Source organism: Ursus arctos, unplaced genomic scaffold (genome assembly GCF_023065955.2).
Source record: "Ursus arctos isolate Adak ecotype North America unplaced genomic scaffold, UrsArc2.0 scaffold_12, whole genome shotgun sequence".
Classification (NCBI taxonomy): Eukaryota; Metazoa; Chordata; class Mammalia; order Carnivora; family Ursidae; genus Ursus; species Ursus arctos.
In genome coordinates this window covers 70,208,511-70,215,183 of record NW_026622786.1, presented here as the reverse complement: position 1 = coordinate 70,215,183, position 6,673 = coordinate 70,208,511, and the positions used below count along the sequence as shown (strand labels likewise).

The 6,673-nt window shown below is 44.4% G+C and overlaps 1 pseudogene; it reads right to left on the bottom strand.

The window, feature by feature from the left end:
• Nucleotides 1–2,255: 2,255 nt before the first annotated feature.
• On the bottom strand, nt 2,256–2,645 carry LOC113254219 (ATP synthase subunit g, mitochondrial-like; annotated as a pseudogene).
• Nucleotides 2,646–6,673: the final 4,028 nt, after the last annotated feature.

Genomic DNA, 6,673 nt, shown 5'->3' with positions numbered 1-6,673 from the left:
TTCTGTTGGTCCAGTTGGAATGCAGTTTGGGCAGAACAGTTCGGAGGTTAAAAGCCCAGCTTCTGAAGCCACACAGCCTGGTTCTGTGACCAGAACCTTATGTGGGCTTCACATCTGTGTGCTGCGACATGGGGATAATACTGGTATAGAGGTGTTAGGAAAATTGGGTTGATACACAGTAGTAAGTACAATGTCACACTTTTAATAACTGCTATATAAGTGCCGGTTAGCTATTTGAAGCACATAAGGACGAGGATTTTGTTTAGTACTGTATCCACAATGTCTAGAACATATAGTGAGCATACAATATATATTTTTTAGTGAACGAACTAATTCCTACCACTCACTGTTCTCCAACTACACTGACCTTTATTTCTTGAATATGCCAGACCTTTTTCTTTTAATAACATCTTTATTGAGATATAATTCACATACTATAAAATTCACCCTTTTAAAATTCACATATATGGGGGCGCCTGGGTGGCTCAGTCAGTTAAGAGTCTGTCATGATCTCAGGGTCCTGAAATTGAGCCCTACTCCGGGTTTCCTGCTCAGCGGGGAGTCTGCTTCTCCCTCTCCCTCTGCTTCTCCCCTTGCTCATGCTCTTTCTCTCACTCTCAAATAAATAAAATTCACATACTATAAATTCATTGGTTTTGGTACACTCATTTAATTGGGCAACCTAATTCCAAAACATTTTCACCCAAAAAGAAACCCAACACCTGTTAGCAGTCACCCCCCAAACAACACTTCCCCCAGCCCCAGGCAACCACTAATCTACTTTCTCTATGGACTTGCTATTTTGGACATTTCATATAAACGGAATCATATAATATGTGGTCTTACTATCTGGCTTCTTTCACTTAGTGGTTTTTTTTGTTTTTTTTTTTTAAGTAGGCTCGGCACCCAGCATGGAGTCCAATGGAGGGCTTTAACTCACAACCCTGAGATCAAGACCTGAGCCGAAACCAAGAGTTGGACACTCAACCGAATGAGCCACCCAGGTACCCCAAAAATGGATGAATCTAAAAAACACACTAAGTGAGGGGCACCTGGGTGGCTCAGTCAGTTGAGCATCCAACTCTTGATTTCAGCTCTGGTCGTGATCTCAGTTGTGCGATCGAACCCCATGTTGGGCTCCACCCTCAGTTGGCAGTCTCCTGAGATTCTCTTCCCTTCCCTCTCCCTCTGCCCCTCCCCTGCTCACGTTCATGCACCCTCTCTCAAATCTTCAAAAAAAAAAAAAAAAAAAAGAGTCATCCATTTTGGGGTGCCTGGCTGGCTCAGTCAGTACAGCATGTGACTCTTGATCTCAGGGTCCTGAGTTTGAACCCCATGTTTGGTGTAGAGATTACTTGGAAAAATTAAATACTAAGATTTATCCATGTTGATCCAGTACTTCATTCCTTTTTATGGCCAAATACTCCATTCTATGATATACCACATTTTTTGTATCCATGAATTGATGGACATTTGGGTTGCTTCCACTTTTTGTCGCCAGGAATAATGCTGCTCTGAACATTTGTGTACAAGTTTCTGTCTGGGCCTGTGTTTTCAATTTTCTTGGGTATATTCAAGTCCTTTGCCCATTTTTAAGTTGGGTTGTCCCTCATTGTTGACTTGTAAGAGTTCTTTATTCTGGATACTACACCTGTACCAAATATGTGATTTGCAAATATTTGCCCTCATTCTGTGGGTTATCTTTTTACTTTCTTGCTAATATCCTTGCTAATATCCTTGAAAGCACAAAAGTTTTCCATTTTGATGAAGTCTAACTTATCTTTTTTCTTTTGTTCCTTGTAACTTCTGGGGTCATATCTAAGAATCCATTGCTATATCCAAGGCTGTGAAGATATATGTTTTCTTCAAAGAATTTTATGGTTTTAGCTCTTATATTTAGGTCATTGATCCAATTTGAGTTAATTATTGTAAATGGTGTGAGGGGTCTGAATTCACTCTTTGGCTTGTGGCTATCCAGTTTTTCCAGCACCATTTGTTGAAAAGACTCTTGTTTTCCCATTGAATTGACTTGGCACTCTTGCTGAAAATCATTTGACCAGGGGTGCCTGGGTGGCTCAGTCGGTTAAGTGTCTGCCTTTGGCCCCTGCTCAGGGGGGAGCCTGCTTCTCCCCCTCCCTCTGCCACTCCCCCTGCTTGTGCTCCCCCCCTCTCTCAAATAAAGAAATCTTTTTTAAAAAATCAATTGACCATATAGATGTATGGGCTGATTTCTGGATTTTTTTTGATACATTATTTTATTCAAATACCAGTCTGATCACAGATGGTCCAAGAACACTCAAATAAGCCAAATATAAACATGTTGAAGATTGATCTTCAAACATTATGCCAATGACGCCTCCCTTATTTATGATCTCGCTGACATAAAATCATATGCACACCTCAGCGACCACCAAGCCATTCAACAGAGCTGTTTGAAGCTACACATCTGAGCACTCTTGACTATTTTTTTCAAGCTCTGAAAAGCTGTAGCAATCTCAGCAGTGGTTGGAAGAACCAGCTCAACCTTGGCATAGTGCCAAAATGCGGTCAATCTGCCCATCAGCCCACTGAGGCTTTGAGTAAGTCACAGCAGTTTTCACTAGCACCGGGGCCTTCTCTGCAAGGTTACAGACAAACTGGGCCATGGTTCCAGGATAGAAAGTTGATTTCTGGACTTTAAATGCTATTCCAGGGGCACCTGGGTGGCTCGGTTAAGTGTCTGCCTTTGGCTCAGGTCAGGATCCAGGGTCCTGAGATTGAGCCCCGCATGGGGCTCCTCGCTCAGCAGAGAGTCTGTTTCTCCCTCTGCCCCTCCCCCTGCTCCTGCTCTCTCTCTCTCACTCTCACTCTCTCATCTCTCAAATAAATAAATAAAATATTTTTAAAAAATTAAAGCTGTACGAAGTTTCTTTTTTTTTCTTTCAGGTCTGTTTAGCCCAGATCTCTGTCACCCTAGGGAAGGCATCTCACACCATCCTATCTCATTTGCCCCTTCGCCCCGTGAGAGCACACTATTTCCTTCACAGCACTGATTACAATCTATTTATAATGTCTTCTGCAGTAAAGTTTATGCTTCGAGTAAGCCTTTCATCGTGAAGATTTTCCAGGGCCTCATACCAATTGTTCTTAACTTCTAGTGTCATTAGTCTCAGAGCTGAGTGACTTTCCCAGGTTTAAGGACTTACTGGGTGAGGGGATGGTGGAAGGTTAAAGTTGAGGGAGACGAAGTGCTCAAGTGCAGGCACCCAAAACATGACAGGAGCATTGGAGGAGGTTCCATCGGGTCAGGGTCTAAAATCTTCTAGGCACAGGTTGGTGAGAAGCAGAATTTATAGGTAGGTACAGTAAGAGAGGAGTAGTGAGTGTTACCGTCTTACAGCATAAGAGTCAAAGTCTGTGGCTTTTAGGAGAGAGTAAGAATGGTCTGAAATTGGCCAGTACCTGTCTCCCACCCAGGGGAGTGTAGTCGCCCTCCACTTGAGAAGGCTGACAAGGAAGAAAACTCCTCTGAGAGAACCAGGTTTCTGTTAGAAGGCTACAGAAAAGAAAACATTACGAAGGCAGAGGAAACATTTCCAGAAGAGGTTAAAGATACAGAGGATCTTTCTGATGAGTGACATAGGACATAGTGAGGTTTTAGGAAATGGAGGATGGTGCGAGATCAGTTTTAAAAAGACATTATAATAACCTATGTCAGGATTAGAATGTGGTGGATAGATTTAATTTGGGAGGTGATTTTTTTTAAGGTGACTAATAAAAATAGGGACAAAGGCATAGTGCAATTAATGCCAATGGTCTCAAAGCAAATGGAGTCATGGCCAGGCCAAGGCGTTGGAGGCGAGCAGGAGAAAAGATCTCTCCAGGATGACATGGAATTGGAGAGCTCCTATTTGACTTCTGCTAAAGCCAGAGTAGAGACTTGGACGGCATGGTGTGGGACACAGCGAACTCAAGTCTGATTTCAAAAACTACAGAGATGCTGCTAGAATACTGCCCCCAAGAGACACAGATGCATTTATAACTAGTCTACTACTCAAGAATATTAAGAAAACCACATGCTGCTGTGATGCAACCTGGCCGACAGGGAGGAGCACTAGGCTAGATGGCTAAGGGAGCCAGACCGTGACGGGTGGGGATGGAAACGGCAGTCCTATTCTCTTCCAAGCTTCACGCTCATCTTTCCAACTACTCGCAAGACAAAGAAGAGCCACCTATATGTCCCACAGGCAAGTCAAACTCATCCTAAGATTGAACTTTCTAGAAACCTGCCTCTCCTGTGTTCTCTGTTAATTGGTGCCACCCCCATTCACGTGGTTTGTGGTTTCTCAGGTCACTTTTCTCTCATCCCCCTAATCCAGTCTATCTAATTCTATCACCACCAAGTGCCCCTGAAAACCATCTCCTTTTTATGTCCAGTGCAATTACCTTTTCCTTTTCTTGTGCCAAAGAGCTGGAGATGGAGAGCTGATTAAAATCGCGGCACTGGAACGTCTGGGTGGCTCGGTCGGTTCAGTGTCTGCCTTCAGCTCAGGTCATGATCCCAGGGTCCTGGCATGGAGTCCCGCATCGGGCTCGCTGCTCCGCGGGGAGCCTGCTTCTCCCTCTGCCTCTGCCTCATGAATAAATAAATAAAACCTTAAAAAAAAAATCCCTGCCCTGTACTCAAAGATCTCACAGTCTACTGGGAAAACCCATTGAGTAAAATGTGGTAAGTAGAACAATAATTTGTTCAAATATTTGAGTGCCAGGGTGCCTGGGTGGCGCAGTCGTTAGGCGTCTGCCTCCGGCTCAGGGCATGATCCCGGTGTTCCCGGATTGAGTCCCACATTGGGCTCCTCCGCTGGAGGCCTGCTTCTTCCTCTCCCACTCCCCCTGCTGTGTTCCCTCTCTCACTGGCTGTCTGTCAAATAAATAAATAAAATCTTTAAAAAAATATTTGAGTGCCATTCACAATTTATTGAGTGCTTACTAAATGCCAGGCATTATTCTAAGGTGTCAGAAACTGAGTAGTAAGCAACACAGTTTCTACTCTCAGGTTTATTACATTTTAGTGGGGAAGGCAGATAATGAGTATGTAAAAACAATGTTAGTATTAAGTGAGTAGAGAAAGGTAAGTGTTGCTACTTTAGAGTTTTGTTTGTTAGTAAACTCTACCTCCTATGTGGGGCTTGAACTCACAACCTGGAGATCAAGAGACACATGGTCTACAGACTGAGGCTGCCAGGCACCCCAAGTGTTGCCACTTTAGAAAGCAGGCTCAGAAAAGGCCTCCCAGTGCGTGTATGTATGTAGAGGTGAGACTTTGTGCGGAAACTTGGAAGTGAGAGCAGGTGCCATGTGAAGACTTGGAGAACAGCATTTTCTCTCAAAGCACAAGGGCCTGAGGCAAGAACAGCAAGTCAGAGTGCCTGGAGTTGAGTGAGGGAGATAGTGGGAGATAAGAAGTCAAATTCATAAAGCCGAAGAGATAAGCAGAGGTCAGATATTCCTGGGCCCTGGCAAGGAATTTAGACTTTATTCTTAATGTAGGAGGCCAGTGGAAGGTCGAAGATACAGAAGAAAGGATAATGTTGAGACTCCCTTCAAAGGGATGAGATAGGACTTGGAGCAGACTGTAAAAGGGCTTAGCCATTAGGCAGTTTACTCCTTTCAATACTGCCCCATGATCTGCTCCCCTCAAGCCACCAGCCTAATTGTCTCCTCCCTTTATTTTTTTTTCTTCTTTAAAGATTTTAAGTAATCTCTACACCCAACGCGGGCTTGAATTTACAACCCCAAATCAAGAGCTGCATATTCTACCAACTGAGCCAGCCAGTCACCCTGTTTTATTATTTTTTAAAAAGTTTAAGTAATCTCTGCACCCAAAGTGGGGCTCGAACTCAGGATCCCCCAGCGCCACAGTCTCCTTCAACTGAGCCAGCCAGGCACCCTTCTCTTCTTCCCCTTGAAGTCACTTCTTGAGAGAATTGTTATCTTTTTTAAAAAAATTTCCCACTCCGGGGGCGCCTGGGTGGCTCAGTCAGTTAAGCCTCTGCCTTCAGGGGCGCCTGGGTGGCTCAGTTGTTAAGCGTCTGCCTTCGGCTCAGGTCACGATCCCAGCGTTCTGGGATCGAGCCCTGCATAGGGCTCCCTGCTCAGCGGGAAGCCTGCTTCTCCCTTTCCCACTCCCCCTGCTTGTGTTCCCTCTCTCGCTGCCTCTCTCTCTGTCAAATAAATAAATAAAATCTTAAAACAAAAACACCACCACTATATTTTTAAAAAAAAAGGGGGGGGGGGGCCTCGGCCTTCAGCCCAGGTCATGATCTCAGGGTCCTGGGATCGAGGCCCTGCATCCAGCTCCCTGCTCAGTGGAGAGTCCGCTTCTCCCTTTCCCTCTGCCCACCCCCCACTCGTGCTCCCTCTCTCTCTCAAACAGATAAGTAAAATCTTTAAAAGTAAATAAATAAAATAAAACTTCCAAGTTTTGCCCACTCCCCTGCACAGAAACTGCTCTTACCAATATTACCAAAGATTTTCGAGTTACTAAATCCAAGACTCACTTTTTAGTCTTCATTCTAACTAGCCTTCACAGTAGCATTAGACCATGACATCACTCTGTGCTGGCTTTCTTCCTGTCACTCAATTGCTCCTAGTCTCCCCTGCCAGTTTTTCTCTACCTGGCCTTAAATATTCA